This window comes from Triticum dicoccoides, chromosome 6B (assembly GCF_002162155.2).
Source record: "Triticum dicoccoides isolate Atlit2015 ecotype Zavitan chromosome 6B, WEW_v2.0, whole genome shotgun sequence".
Classification (NCBI taxonomy): Eukaryota; Viridiplantae; Streptophyta; class Magnoliopsida; order Poales; family Poaceae; genus Triticum; species Triticum dicoccoides.
Genome location: NC_041391.1, coordinates 531,565,654 through 531,578,367, shown reverse-complemented (window position 1 = coordinate 531,578,367; position 12,714 = coordinate 531,565,654).

Genomic DNA, 12,714 nt, shown 5'->3' with positions numbered 1-12,714 from the left:
ATTTCCTAATTTTTGGTAGAATTAATGCTCACAAGATTTGTTGTCCTTTTTACAGAAGAGTTCTTTTAAGTTTTTTCTTTTTGCAGAGGATGGATAGACAAATTCCTCACGTCCACCAATTTATTTCATAATTTTTGGAGTTACAGAAGTATTCGAAATTTTCATATTGCTACAGGCTATTCTGTTTTTGACAGATTTTATTTTCTTTGTGTTGTGTGCTTGTTTTGATGATTCTATGGTTTTCTTTGATGAGTTTTTGCCATATAAAATTTGAATACAGTATATATAATGCAAAAAAAAGAATAGGTTTGCTACAGTACTTATAGTAGTGGTTCGGTTTCTTATACTAAAGGATCTCACGAAGGTTTTGTTTTTGTTTTGTGTGATTGAAGTTTTCAAGTTTTGGGTTATCTTACGATGGATGAAGGAATAAGGATAAGCAAACGGCTAAGCTCGGGGATGCCCGAGGCACCCCAAGATAATATTCAAAGAATTAGCAATCAACTAAGCTTGGGGATGCCCCCGAGTGGCATCCCCGCTTTCATCTAACAACCATCGGTATTTTACTTGAAACTATATTTTTATTCGTCACATGACATGAGTTTTGCTTGGAGCGTCTTGTATGATATGAGTCCTTTCTTGTTTTGCTTTGTGTTTTAAGTATTGAATCCTTTCTGGACACACCCTTTTAAGAGATCCAAAAATTATGCTATGCTTGCTCCTATGCTTCACTTCAATTTTTAGAGCCATGGACTTGCTCTAGTACTTCACTTACATCTTTTTGAGCATGGTGTGCTTTGTTAATTTTGAAGAAATGCTCGCATGCTTCAATTAGATTTATTTGGGAGTTAGTAAATTTTTAAGAAATTCTCTCTTGCTTCACTTAGATTATTTTGAGAGAAAGAAAAATTATGCTCATGATCTTCACTTATATTTGTTTGATCTTATCAAAAGCAACATATGAAAGTAGTCCCAAAGTGATATATATCCAAGGAGGATATAATAAAAACTTTCATGAAGATCATTGGACAAAATAAACTTGATTCTTAGTAATGGTTTTGAGATATGACGATATGATATGTGCGTCATGTTGATGAGTAATTGTGCTTTAGTAAGAATATTGATGTTAAGGTTTGTGATTCCCTACGCACGCACGAAAGTCAATAGTTATGCAATGAAATTTATATCCTACTTATGGTGCATTATTTGGTGTTACTTAAGCCTAATGCTTGAGTATGAGACTTTTTGCTTTTTGGTTAGTCGCTTCTCAATCTTTTTGCTAGCCTTCATTTTGCACTAAGTATGATCACTACTTGTGCATCCAAAACCCTTTAAACCAGTTTTGCCTTATGAGTCCACTATACCTACCTATATGTGGTACTTCCATTCCGTTCTAAGCAAATTTGCATGTGCCATCTCTAATGTTCAAAATAAATTTCTCTTTTGTGTGCTCTACTACTCGCGAGGCGGTAAAGGGTAGCCAATATTTTCCATGATAGATGTGTTATTCTCATGATGAGTGTTTATTCACTTGTCATTGCACGAGTGTACGGCAAAGGTACTAGGGATGCCTGGTCCCGAAATGAATAAATGAATTCACTTTATGTTGTCAAATAATACATTCCTTGGAAAGTGTATGTATGGAGGGCACCCATGGATACGGCTAACCATGGAAAGTGAAAGTTATGGTGGAAAAAGGAATAAACTTTATTTTCTGTTTGGGAACCGCCTATGATGTATCTAGCATGGAAAGTGTTGGGATGCTCCAAGTAGTTTTCGTTGGTAGGAAAAGTATGCACCTCTACAAATCCCTAGTTCCCTCCGCAAAGGGTCTTTCTCTTACTTATGCAATTTCTATTTTTGAATTTGAGTCTCCATCTTCTCTTATAAAACACCAACTAAGGGGCACTATGATCATATTTGAGTATTGGTTGTAGCTAATATTTGAGTGTGTTTCATGAATGGATCAATGATTGAGCATGATGGGCTAGGGACAACTTGCTTTAGTGTTGATATTTTTAAAGACATGGTTGCTTGTGGGTATGCTTGAGTATTAAAGTCTTCATGTCAAAACTAGACTATTGATTTGACTCATATAAAAGTCCATATGTTCATGCCATAAAGAAAAGAATGTGATGAACATGTTAGGCAGCATTCCACATCAAAAATTCTATTTTTAGCATCTAACTACTCGAGGACGAGCAGGAATTAAGATTCGGGATGCTGATACGTCTCCAACGTATCTATAATTCTTGATTATTCCATTCTGTTATATTATCATTCTTGGATGTTTTACAATCATTTTATAGTCACTTTATATCATTTTTTGGTACTAACCTATTGATATAGTGTCCAGTGCCAATTGTTGTTTTCTGCATGTTTTTTACATTGTAGGAAATCAATATCGAATGGAGTCCAAATGCAACGCAACTCCTGGAAGACTTTTTTTGGGGCTAGAAGAAAGCCAATGGGCCAAGGAAGCACCTGAGGGGATGCTCGAGGTGAGAAGCACCTACTAGGGCGCGCCAGGAGGCCCAGGCGCGCCCTGGGGTTGTGCCCACCTCGGGTGCCCCCCGAACCACCTCTTTTCTCTCTAAATACCCGAATATTCCAGAAACCTAGGGGATTCGACGAAATATTGATCCAGACGCCGTAGAGTCCAGAACCACCAAGATCCAATCTAGACACCATCATGGAGGGGTTCACCACTTCCATTGATGCCTCTCCTATGATGCATGAGTAGTTATTTGTAGACCTACGGGTCCGTAGATAGTAGCTAGATGGCTTGATCTCTCTCTCTCTCTCTCTCTCTCTCTCTCTCTCTCTCTCTCTTGGTTATCAATACAATGGTCTCTTGGAGATCCATATGATGCAAATCTTTTGGCGGTGTGTTTGTTGGGATCTGACGAACTTTGAGTTTATGTTCAGATCTATGTTTTTATCCATGAAAGTTATTTGAGTCTTCTTTGATCTCTTGTATGCATGATTGCTTATAGCCTTGTATTTCTTCTCCGATATTTGGGTTTTGTTTGGCAACTTGATCTATTTATATTGCAATGGTCAGAGGTGCTTTGTAGTGGGTTCGATCTTACGGTGCTCTATCCCAGTGACAGAATGGGAATCGACACGTATGTATCATTGCTACTAAGGATAACAAGATGAGATTGTAGCGACCAGACCTCAAATGGTCAAGTCTCTGTGCATCAGTGTCATCCTTCGATCGGTAATGCTGACACACTCAGTACTCGAGGAATTATAACAGAGTTTCAATCACACACTTATTACATCGAATGTCTCAAAAGAGAACTTATTACAATAATATGGCTTAATTAAGACCATCTAAATAAGATAACAGCAGAAGGCTTGGAACATAAAGTGAGTCCATCAACTCCAACGACATAGGTGAGTGAACGACAACGACCTATCGCACCTTACTCTTTGTCTGAAAAGTCTGCAACAAGATATGTTGCAGCCCAAAACGGGTTAGTACATGGAATATGCTGGCAATGTAACATTGTAGAGCAATGAACAAGATAAATGCTAACAATACATGCATATTTGGCTGGTGGAAAACTCTATGGTTAATGTTTTGCATAAAGCCAATTTTTCCCTACAACAAAGGAATATATTTTATTTAACTATCATGGTGGTTGTTAAACATTGAGAAGGTTCCCCCCACTCAATCCCAATTAAACAACATCAATTACCCAACAAATTAATTTAGAGTGATGAGATCAACATGATAATCCAAGAACCAGATACTCAAGATGTCCATAACCGGGGACACGGCTAACCATGATTAGTTTGTACACTCTGTAGAGGTTTGTGCACATTTCCCCACAAGACTCGGTCTCCTCCATTGGATTTCCCGCACTACATGGTGTTTGAGAAACGGATGACCGAGACACGGTCTTTCAGAAACATTAACTCTTTACTCTGGGTGGATAGTTACACCTACTTTCCCCTACATCTGCTAGCCCACCACTGAAAGAGGTCATGTAACCTACTCAACTATGCTAGAGCCCATAATAGCTTGTGGCTGCACACGGAAGTTTCTAGCATCAATAATCTTATGATCCCTTTGAGACTGGGTGGCAAACCGTAGGATCATCACACTAGTACTCCGGGATATCCTAGGACAACACTGGATTGTCCAGGTGCCCACAACCAATCCACCCATATGTGTATTTAAGTAGCCACCTTAAGTTAACCATTAATTAACAACTCTCACATCTGTCATGGATACACTCCACCAATCCACGTCTACAAGCATAGCATAGCAACCTGAGCATAACGTAGAAGTAACTCCTCATCATCTACTTGCCAAACACACATTTTAATCAGATCCTAATCATGCAATGTTTAAGGATTGGAATTAATGTATAAAAAATGGGTAACAAAGAATACGATCAAAGTGTTACTTGCCTTGCTGACGATCTGCAAACCCTAGAGACTCGTAGTAGCATGCTTCACACTCCAGGAATTCTATCGCAAACAAACAATAACATACATAAGCACTCAAGCATAGATGCACGGGTAAAACTCAAATAAGAAGATCCAATATGAAAGTTCAAATGAAGAGCTTCGATATGCAAAAAGAATCAATCGAATAAGAGCTACGAAACTCAAACTACGATCAAAAGAAGTTCGAAAACAAATCTGCTTGAAACCAAATTTTAATTTGTCAAAATCCTGTTCAAGTTGATTAACCGGAAAGAGGGGCTTGAGACGAAGATTTTGGCATTGGTTTCACTTGATTTGGATGAACAGTTAAAAAGTTGCGAGGGTTTGAAGATCAGGGGCTAATCTGTGATAAAAATAATCGCGAAAAGGGCCCTAGCGAAAATAAAACAGAAAAAGAAAAATCTATCCGACGAACATCCGCTAACAGAGGCAAACAAACGAATTCGTTCGTTAAAACGGGCTAACAAACAAACATTCACAAATTAACCTAAACCGCAGAAACCGAGAAAACCGATCTAATAAAAAACGATCTAGGTTTTTTTTAAAACAAACGTTTTTAAACAGATGGAGTAAACAAATAAAAAGAAATATCAAACGGAGTCCAAAATTTCCAAAATAAATATTCACGGTCCTCTAATAATATATAGGACAAAGTGAACATTTATTTGGGCTAAGAATGCAATTTTGATAAATGCATATATTTTTAATTCAAATAAAATAGCAATAAAAATCCAATTAAAATATTTATTTGATTTTAACATTTTTCCTCCAATATTTACTTTATTTTGGAGAAGTCATTTTATCCCCTCTCTTTTATTTTAATATTGGAAATATTTCAGAGAAAAAAACAATAAAACCAAAATGATCCTCTTTTCAAATTTGAGAAAATTCAAATATGAAAATAAATGAAATCCTCAACTCTCTCTGTGGGTCCTTGAGTTGCTTAGAATTTCTAGGATCACTACGATATGCAAATAAAATATGATCTGCATATGATGACCTATGTATAGCATTCCAAATTGAAAATTTGGGATGTTACAAACCTACCCCCCTTAAGATGAATCTCGCCCTCGAGATTTGGGTTGGCTAGAAAACAGGTGTGGGTGGTCCTTCCGTAGGTCTTCCTCTCGTTCCCACGTGGCTTCATCCTCGGTATGGTGGCTCCACTAAACTTTGCAAAACTTCATAACCTTGTTGCGTGTGACTCGGCAGGCAAACTCAAGAATCTTGACAGGTTTCTCCTCGTAATTCAAATCACTATCCAGCTAAATCACTTCCAGTGGCACTGTATCTCTCAGAGGAATATCGGTCATCTCTGCGTGGCACTTCTTCAACTAGGAAACGTGAAACACATCGTAAACTCCTGACAATCCATCTGGAAATTCTAGCTTGTATGCAACTTCTCCCATACGTTCCAAAAATCGGTATGGTCCCACAAAACACGGTGCTAACTTTCCCTTAGCTCCACAATGCTTAACTCCTCGAAGCGGGGACACACGAAGGTATACCCTGTCTCCGATTTCGTAAACTGTCTCCTTGTGTTTCGAATCCGCATAACTCTTCTGCCTGGACTAGGCTACCTTGAGTCTGTCACAAATCAACTTAACCTTCTCTTCATAGTCTTTGATCAAATCTGGTCCGAACAGCTGTCGGACCCCAACTTCATCCCACAATAATGGTGTCCTGCACCTCCTTCTGTACAAAGCTCTGAAAGGGGCCATCTTCAAACTGGCTTGATAACTGTTGTTATAAGAGAACTCTGCATATGGCAAGTTGTCGTCCCAACTAGATCCATAATCTAGCGCACAAGTCTCAACATGTCCTCCAGAATATGATTGACTCTCTTGGTCTGTCCATCTGTCTGTGGATGGAAGGCTGTACTGAAATCTAGCCTAGTACCCAAAGTTTCATGCAATTGATTCCAGAACTTTGAGGTAAACTAGGTTCCTCTATCCGATACAATGGTCCTCGGAACTCCATGCAGACATACGATTCTGGTCATGTATATCTTCGCCAACTTAGCACTCGTATAGGTGGTCTTCACCGGGATGAAATGAGCTACTTTCGTCAACCGATCGACTACAACCCAGATAGAGTCATAGCCTGAAAGAGTCCTGGGCAATCCAGTGATAAAATACATGCCAAGCTTGTCCCACTTCCATTCGGGTATTGCAATGGCTGTAGTAATCCAGCTGGCTTCTGATGCTCTGCCTTAACTCTCTGACATACATCACATACTGCTACATATTTGGCAATATCCTTCTTCATTCCTGTCCACCAGAAACTTTCCTTCGAATCCAGATACATCTTAGTGTTACCTAGGTGAATTGAGTATGGCAAATCATGGGCCTCCTGTAGAATCAACTTCCTGATCTCGGGGTCATTAGGCACATATACGCGATACTCAAACCATAAGTATCAGGCTCATCCTCACTAAATCCTTTAGCCTTTCCTTTACTCATCCTTTCCTTTATCTTGGCAATCTCCATGTTAGTGTTCTGGACTTCTCTGATCTTACCCATCAAAGTGGACTGAATTTCCAATGCTGCTACATAACCTCTCGGAACTATTTCCAAACATAGCCCGCGAAGATCTTCTGCTAACTCCTTTGGTAATCCTCCAGTCATGAGCATATTAACATAACTCTTGCGAATCAACGCATTTGCTACTACATTATCCTTTCTGGGATGATAGTGCAATTTCATATCATAATCCTTAATGAGCTCCAACCATCTCCTTTGCATGAGGTTCAACTCCTTCTGTGTGAAGATATATTTCAAACTCTTATGATCCGTGTATACCTCACAGTGGTTTCCGATGAGAAAATGTCTCCATCGCTTTAGCGCATGCACTACAGCTGCTAACTCCAAATCATGTGTAGCATAATTCAGCTCATGAGGTTTAAGCTGTCGTGGGGCATAAGAAACAACTCTTCCTTCTTGCATAAGCACTGCTCCAAGTCCTCGACGTGAAGTGTCGCAATACACTTGATAATCCTTTCTTTGATCTGAAAGAATCAGCACTGGGGATGTAACCAAACGTTTCTTTAACTCCTGAAAACTAGCTTCACACTCCTGAAAACACGCTTGGCAATCCTAGAGAAATTCTCAATGAACCTTCGATAATATCCTGCGAGTCCAAGAAAACTCCTGATCTCTCCAAATGATGTGGGTGCCACCCATTTAGTCATAGAAACAACCTTGGTAGGGTCTACTGCTATTCCTTCTTCGGATATAACATGTCCGAGAAATCCAACTTCCTTTAACCAAAACTCACACTTGCTGAACTTGGCATACAACTATGTTCTCTGAGCTTCTCAAGAACTAAACACAAATGCTCCTTATGCTCCTCTTCATTCTTCGAGTAGACCAATATATCATCAATGAACACCACGACGAACTTATCCAAAAACTCCATAAACACTTTGTTCATCATGTTCATGAACTATGCAGGCGCGTTAGTCAAACGAAATGACATAACGATATACTCATATAGCCAGTACCTGGTGGTAAAAGTTGTCTTACGTATATCCTGCTCTCGGATCTTCAGCTGGTGATAACTCGATCGAAGATCTATCTTAGAGAAAACTTTAGCTCCTTGCAACTGGTCAAACAAATCATTGATCATCAGTAGTGGGTACTTGTTCTTGATCGTCACCTCATTCAATGCACGGTAATCTACAACCATTCTCAATGATCCATCCTTCTTCTCCACTAGGAGCACTGGGGCTCCCCAAGGTGATGAACTTGGTCGTATGTAACCTTTATCTAGTAACTCCTTAATCTGCTTCTTAATTTCTTCCAAATCCTTTGCGGGCATCCGATACCGTCTCTTTGATATTGGCCCGATGCCTGGCAATAACTCAATCAAAGACTCTATATCTCGATCCGGTGGCATGCCTGGTAACTCCTTTCGAAATACATCTGGGTAATACTTCACCACTGGTACTTCCTCCTGAACCACTCCTGAGAGGGAATTTACTTGGTTCCTCCTTGGCACATGCCTGGATACATACTTAATCCTTTTTCCCTCCGGGGTGGTGAGCATAATTGACTTACTAGCGCAATCGATGTTTCCCCCATACATCGATAACCAATCCATGCCCAATATCACATCCAACCCTTGGGATTCCAAAATTATCAGATCTGAGGGGAAAACATGCCTACCTATGGTCAGTGGCATCTGAAAACATCATGTGCTTGCCATATACTCCGCTCCTGGCGAGCTTACTAACATGGGTGTCCTAATAACTTTGGTGGGCAACTTATACTTATCCACAAATCCACTTGATATGTATGAATGCGATGCACCAGTATCAAAAAGAACGATTGCAGTAAATGACTTAACCAATAATTTACCTATAACTGCATCTGGCTGCTCTTCAACCTCCTCCATGTTAACATGGTTCACTTGTGCCCTATTGAAAGGGTTGGGCTTCTTCCCAGAGCTTCCAATGCCATTTCCATTCTTTGCTTCAGAACACTCGGGTGGCATAGTGTCCATTCTTCCCGGACTTGAAACAAGTAATGTGACTAAGATCCTTCTTGGCGGGTGTTGCCGGGTTGGGGCATTTCTAGCTATCTAGCTAATAACTTAGTATTGAGATTCAAAGAGAGATAAGAAGCCATCTAGCTAATAACTTTGGACCCGAAGGTCTGTGGTAAACTACTCACAACTCATCAGAGTGGCCTTGGTGATGATGGAGAGGCCCTCCATGGTCGATTCCCCTTCCGGCGGAGCGCCGGCAAAGGCTCCAAGATGGGATCTCGCGGATACAGAAGGTTGCGGGGGTGGAAATAGTTTTTCGTGGTGCTCCCGGATGGTTTCTGGGTACGTAAATATATATATAGGCGAAGGAGGTCGGTCAGGGGAGCCACGTCAGATGTCCTAGCGTAAGGACTTAGTCATGGAGCCATCGTAACTAGGAAGCTTAAAGGGGTTAAACGGGACAAATGACACGAGTTTTATACTGATTCGGCTCCTTGCGGTGAAGGTAAAAGCCTACAATCCAGTTTTGGGTGGGATTTCTTATGAATCGATAACCAAGGAGCGAAGCCGCTTGACCTAGTTCTCAATCTGATGTTACTTGCCCTGAACCGTCGTCGGGTCATCCCTTTATATACAGAGGTCGACGCCCAGCGGCTCACAGAGTCCCGGCCGGTTCATAAACAACGTCCGGCTCAGTATCTCTCTATTCCTTTCTTACAATACAAGTTATGCATACTTGGCGATTTATCTCTACATGCCTTAAATCGCCTCTGGGCCTTGGGCCCTTAAGTGAGCCGTCATCTTCAAGTGTCTTCGTGGGCTGCATCGTAGGTGTGACCCGTCCCCTCCTGGGCGTGTCACGCCTAATAGTTATATCCCCAACATTAGGCCCCAGATTGATTTGAACTGGATCATGTCAATCTTCAACACTTAAGAAAAATTTTATGCTCCCTACTTGTGATAACTTTAATCCGTCGTGACGTCATCCTCTAGATTTTTGATAACCCATCGTGATGTCATCTCTCATCAATTTATGCTCTATCCAATATATCTCAATGGAGCCTCATCTTAAAGACCATCCCGAAAATCGAGGCGTCCTTGTAGTTGGATAACTTATGTCTTTGGCCTACTCGTTTTTCGCGCCCAGTCCTCAGTTTTCCTTATAAATAGATCTGACCCGGTCCATCCTCATTCTTCCCATTTCTGCATCTTATTCTTCCTCTCGCACCCCAACTGTCGCTCGAGATCCGCCGCCGCCGCAGCACATCTCGTCTTCGTCGACCTTGGCCGCTGCATCGACCTGAATCCGTCCAGAGAACGGCGGCGCCCCTCCACAACAGACCTGCCGCTGTAAGTTTTCACCTTTCTGTATCTTAGAGCCATGCTAGGATTTGCGAGTTCCTCTGTGCACTTAATAGTTCATCTCAGTTTCTTCATAGTTCTTCTGCCGCAGCCTGGTTTGATCCAATAGCATTATAGAACTCATGCAGTTGATGTTTCGCATCCTTTTTTGGCACAAGCAGATCCATTTTCCTTTTATAAAGAAACCTTCATTAGAATGCATGAACTCCTCTGTACTCTGTTTTGCGGTCTAGAATATTTTCGTTTCTGAACAGCTATTTGATCCAAAATAGCAACTGCACTTTGTGAAACTTGTTTGTGCCACATGGCTTTAACAGATAATGCTTTAGTTGATAATCTTGACCGCCCATGGCGGCTTATATATTTGAACTGTCAATGATGCTTGTGGCGACTTAAAGAATCTGTCATAATTATCCCCATACCATTAGGCCCCTAGATAAGCCGCCATCTTGAATATTGACATTTCCTCCGGTTTAAATTTGAACCGGGAATTTTATCCTTCCTTAGGCCTCCATCGTCATGGCACCTAAGACAAGTACCTCACTGAAAGTGCGTTATATCGACTAGAGGGGGGTGAATAGGCGATTTTTATGAATTCTTCACTGAGGAATTTGTTGGTGAGGAAATTCCTAAATGAAGAACTACTTGCAGTGGAATAAGTACTCAAAAGTAAACATAGAAGAACACAAGCATAGTCATCATGATGAAATGAAGACAAGCACAGAGTACAGAAAGCGTAATCACATGATAACACAAGATGAAGACGGACAGACTGAAGACATTGAACTGAGGAAATTGAGAAAGTCTTCAGTCAAAGTCTTCAAACAGATATGAACAAGCACACAACAACAGAGATGGGGAAATGAAAGAGTTGAGGAAATAGAACCAGTAAGCTCGGTGAAGACAATGATTTGGTAGACCAGTTCCAACTGCTGTCTTAGTTGTACATCTGGTTGGAGCGGCTGAGTATTTAAACTCGAGGACACCCAGTCCCGGACACACAGCCTTCACCGTATTCTCCTTGAGCTAAAGTCACACAGACCTCACCCAATCACTCGTGGTAAGTCTACAGGTGACTTTCGAACCTTCACAAACTTGGTCACTCGGCGGTCCACAATTCCTCTTGGATGCTCTAGACCTTGACGCCTAACCGTCTGGAAGAAGCACAGTCTTCAAAGGAAACAAGCGTCGGATCCACGCAGGATTAATCTCTTCAATGATGCTCAATCACTTTGGGGTTTGAAGGTTTGGGGTTTGGGATTTCCTCACTTGATGATTTTCACTCAAAGTCCTTGGAGGATGGGTTGCTCTCAAAAGACAAGTGTCAGTTTCTCTCGGAGCAGCCAACCAATTAGTGGTTGTAGGGGGCGGCTATTTATAGCCTAGGGAGCAGCCCGACATGATAAGACATAAATGCCCTTGTTTGATATGACCGTTAGGTGGGTAGATATTTTGGGACAGCTGGCGCGTAGCACAGCAACGGTCGGAATATTTGACTCTCAAATACCTCAGGGCTATCATGTTCATCACTTTGTAGGCAATCTGCACTGGCGAATTCCTAACTCCTCAGTCAGAACAAATTCCTCAGAGACCAGAAGAACTTTGTCTCTGTCACTGAAGAATATGACTGAACTATGCGAGATTTCCAATGGCTTCACTCGAAAGGAGTGGTAGTGTAACGCCCCGGATTCGATGCGCCAGGTGTCTGCCAGTTATTCGCCGTTGTTGCCATGTCATTTACTTGCGTGTTTCATTTTGCCATGTCATCATGTGCATCTCATTTTGCATACGTGTTCGTCTCATGCATCCGAGCATTTTCCCCGTTGTCCGTTTTGCAATCCGGCACTCCTATGCCCTCCGGCGTTCCCCTTTTGTCTCCTGTTGTGAGCGGGTGTTAAAAGTTCTTGGAATGGACCGAGGTTTGCCAAGCGGACTTGGTATAGCACAGGTAGACCGCCTGTCAAGTTTCGTGCCATTTGGAGGTCGTTTGATACTCCAACCGTTAACCGGGTAACCGTAAAAGCCCCTTTCGTCTTGCAGCCCAACACCCCTCCAAAGTGGCCCAAAACCCATCCAAACCCCCTCCATGCTCTCAGTCGTTCGATCATGATCGTGTGGGCAAAAACCGCTCCTCATTTGGACTCTCCTAGCTCCCAGAATCTATAAATTAGTTCCCCTCCCCCGAAATCGCAGATGAAACCCTAAATTTTCCCCTTCGCGCCGCGTCGGACATGTCCATCCGCGCTGGACGCATCTCCGCCGCCGTCCGCAGCCAATGGCGCACCGCCGCGTGTCCTTCGCCGCCCTCGTGCGCCGGCCCGCCGGGGCCCAGGCAGGGCCCTCCTGGCCCGCGCGCCGCCGCCGCCCGCCCGGGCCCGATTTCCTGCGCCGCCGCCCCTA